The sequence below is a fragment of the Zea mays genome, chromosome 4 (assembly GCF_902167145.1).
Source record: "Zea mays cultivar B73 chromosome 4, Zm-B73-REFERENCE-NAM-5.0, whole genome shotgun sequence".
NCBI classification, from domain to species: domain Eukaryota; kingdom Viridiplantae; phylum Streptophyta; class Magnoliopsida; order Poales; family Poaceae; genus Zea; species Zea mays.
This window is the reverse complement of record NC_050099.1, coordinates 67,686,043-67,690,155: the sequence shown is the minus strand read 5'-3', so window position 1 is coordinate 67,690,155 and position 4,113 is coordinate 67,686,043. Positions and strand designations below refer to the sequence as shown.

The 4,113-nt window shown below is 43.0% G+C and overlaps 1 pseudogene; it reads right to left on the bottom strand.

Annotated features, from left to right (window-relative positions):
* Nucleotides 1-3,122: 3,122 nt before the first annotated feature.
* Nucleotides 3,123-3,260, bottom strand: LOC111591487 (uncharacterized; annotated as a pseudogene).
* Between the last annotated feature and the right edge of the window lie 853 nt (nucleotides 3,261-4,113).

The window sequence follows — 4,113 nt, the reverse complement described above, 5'->3', positions numbered from 1 at the left end:
CAATCTTTTGTACCTTCGGCAGTTCTGTTTCTTGCAATGAACTTAAGGCTTTCGATTGTTCCGCTGATATGTTCACTCTTGGCTCTTCGGCCGATTCCACCCTTGCTTCGGTAGTAGCAGGGTGACTTGACTCAACAGCAGAGGACCCTTCAGCAGGCCTTGGCTCTTCCGTTGTTTCAGTGTGCTTAGGACGATGCGTCAAAACTTTAACCTTTTCCGGCTTCGGCGTAGTAGAAATCGCCGAAGCAGCAACTCTTCGTTTCTTTCCATGCTTTCACGAGGGATAGCAGTAGTCTGGGTATACAAAACCAATAACATCAAAAATCCTATTTAGCCTTTTCTCGCCTCAGCCTCCGAAGGACACAGTCATAGCGTCATCTTCAGCCCTTAAATAGGCACCAACTAATTCATCGTTGGTGGCTTCGATGGCATCTAGCCAGTCGTCGTTTGGTTCATCAAATTGGCTCCTGTATTTGAATGTATACTTCAAGTAAATCAAGCCACTTTGGCTAGACCCAGCAGCAGCCTCCTTCGGCATCTCCCACCCACTCCCGAGTGGCCACACTTTGTAGGCAATGTGCTCTTGGACTAAGTCCCTGGTGCCTATGTAGGTACATACCGCGTTATAAGTAGCTTGTCAAGCTTGTATGTCGTTCCCAAGGGCAAGGGATGGTCTCTTAATGCCGAAGTGAGACCATATGGGACGTTGGATAATCCCCTTGATGTCTTCTCTCTCAACCAGATCATTCTTCACATAAAACCATTCTTGCATCCACGCCCCTGGCCACCTCTTGCGAAATGTTGGAACTGGATTGCTTACTTCAGAACGGGTTATGAAGCCATAACAACCAAAGTTGTTATGATATTGCTCTTTTCCGATGGCCTTCATCTCATAAGACAATTCATGCATATTGCAGAAGCATTTTGCATTTGGCTCTTGTCCTTGACTCATCGTGGCCCAAATATAAAACCCTATCTTGATGATGGTCTCGGGGGTAAGCTGATGAAGGAAGACTTCGAAGGTTTCCAGCACTTTGACCAGCATACTATTCAAAGGAAACCGAAGCCCTGCTTTCATGAAACTTCTATAGACAACTACCTCGTCAGCTTCAGGCAAAGGGACATTACTGTCCCCTCCAGCCCGCACAATAGAAATGTCATGAAAGTACCTTCCCCTCATGGCATCAATCTGTCCTTTTTTGATTGTCGATTTCTCGAAGACAACATGGCTTGGCCTCTAGGGCTGATCTTCGACACCCTCATTCTCACTTTCTGCATCAAAGTCTTCACTGTCACTAGAGCCTTCAGATATCCCAGCTAATGTTTCATGTGCACTATTTTCTGCATTAGTCCTCTCCATAGCTTCATAAAATTCGGACAGAGCCGGGTCAGCAGTCTTCTTCTCACCAGTCATCAAATCAAAGCTTGTTGAAATGCCGAAGCTCAAAATCTCGACAAAACAAGAAGGTTTAAAATGGCAAGCAGTGTAAACAACTAAAATAGCACAAGAAACACCTTTAATATGAGCTCATATTTATATGCATAGCGCCCCACGGTTTGGTGGGTCAGGCATGTTAGTGTCGTTCACTATTCTAGCGAAGGGAAGGTGTTTTTTTGGACCTTCGGCTAAAGGCCTTCATCCACGTCACAGTCTAAATTTGTTACAAGGAAACAAATTAATACTGCGAGGGGCTACTGTTGGGGGCCTTCCTCTTTCGAAGGTCCTCAAAAATGTGATTAACCAAATGTTTTCAGCATGATTATGAATAGTTATAGGAAGCTTCGGACTTGGGATGAAGAACTTCTCTTATGACGAAATGAAGGGAGATAAAGATTGGGCGATGAAGCTAGAAGCCAAGGGCCTTCGGCTTAGCATATTGATGAAGCCCAAGCATGATGATGACTGAAAGAGGCTAAAGACCTTATAGTCCTCAATAATTCATGTTAGGATTATAGGTAGTTACTAAGGATATAAATGTACTTTTATCCGGGTTGCGTCTCGTGCCTATAAATAGATGAACAGTAACACCGTACTGTTCACGTTGGATTGTAATCGCTCTCGCGTCATTCTCGCACCCTTACCTTCTGGCAAGCCGAAGGTACTGATGTAATATGAATATTATTGATGTTTATTCATGTTTATGAGATATAGAATCAATATATCATTGATATATTGTAATCATAATCTCTATTCCTTTGTGTTCTTTTACTTTCTAATTTATTTGCACATTCATATGTTGGAATGATGAAGGTATGCCCTTCATGACCCATTCATCTTGAGATCATTATATCCGAGAGGAAATAATGCTTCGAAGGACGAAGGCCTTTAACCATTAACAATTGTGTTCCCTTGTTCTTGATTTATAGCATTTGAGAACAAGTGAACAACACTATGTCTCCTCTCCAACAACATATAAAGCAAAACAAAGCAGAGGGCTGGCAAGCCCGACTAGATCCTGTTTAAGGCGACAGTAAACTCCAGACTATTAAGATGCTTAGCTCGCACCTTATACTAATTGATCAACTCATCTAAAAACAACCTTTTAACCGAGCTAATGGAAGAGTTCACTCCATAAAAACAACCTTGTTACGAATAAGCCATATACACAAAGCCCTAAGGATTATGACGCTATTGAAGCCTTTCCTCCTGCCCGTGTGCACTTTTTAAAGAGCCTTACCCCACCACACAATAAAGGAGGTTTAATCATTCTCAGGAGTGAGATCATCTAGCCCTATGAGCGATAAAATATGATGCCAAAACTATCTGGCAAAACTGCATGTGAAGAGGAGATGCTAGGCTATTTCTTGCTCCTGATCACATAGAGAACAACACACCGGGTACTGCAATCCTCTCCTTTGGAGCCTATGTGCAGTCCAACACTTATTCCTTATTGCTAACCAAAGGAAAAACTTGCATTTTGAGGGAGACCAAGTCTTCCACAATCTTTTCCATGGCTCAAAGGAGATAGACCCCATGAAGAAGGCTCTGTAAAATCTATATACAAATGAATTAGAATTATTATTCCTTCTCCTGCCTTTAAATACATATTCGCGCGTTGCGATTGTACACCAATCATATTTGATGGTATAGTGCTCGTGCGTTGCGACAATACATCAGTTATATTTGATTGGTATAATGCAACAGTTCTGCGACACCAACACCCGAGAGTACAGTGGAAAACCAGTGTGATGAACCCACATACCAGATATTAAAATATAGATACTACACTTTATCTTAGCCAAAAGGTCGAGAAAAGTATGAGTTGGAAAGTAGACCTGTCCCTTAGCTGGCTCGGTCGCTCATCCTCCTTCATCTAGCGAGGTGGTATTATATGGGAGCGATGCGCTAGCTGGGTGTTTTCTCAAGGCCCATATAGAACGTAACAACCTGTTTGTTAGGCAAGACATAGGGAAGAACAACAGATCTACTCTACATGCTTCGCGCGTGACAGACGACTCATAAAACTCGTACTTTAAAGAAGAAGAGAAGAGATGTTTTACAACAACTAGCATATAACCAGCATTATACAATCCCACAGAAGTGAGGGGGAGGGATCGACGGTGACGACGACTCAAGGGGAGGGGTTGACGATGGCGGCATGAGGAAAGGGGCAACAAGGGACGCATGGGAGGAGGGAGGGGAGGGGGAGGCCGGAGGCGACAGGGTCGCAGGAAGTGAGGGAGAGGGAATGAGTGATGATCTAATCTAAATAATATTGTCCATTGGATTTGAGTGGGTAAGAGAGAGAGAGAGAGAGAGAGAGTTATGCAGCGGTCTGAACATTTGATTTTGATGGTGTGTTAAGTCTGGATGTAATTTGTTCAATAAATTTAATGTAGGCTATAGATAAGAATGTGAGGGTGATTTAGTTGGATGAGTTTTGTAAAATTTAAACTTGTGGATTATATAAAATTAAAAAGAAAAAATCAACTGAAAGATTGCGCATCTGCGCCGCGGTCGAACTGCAACACCATCCTCCCCTACCGTAATGGTTAGGCCTGGGCACTTTTAAGCCGAAACCGAATTACCGAATCGAAATTTCAAAAACTGACCCGAAGTTTCGATTTTTCGGGGTTCGGTGTCGGTTTCGGTTTCAATTTCTGAGAACTTCG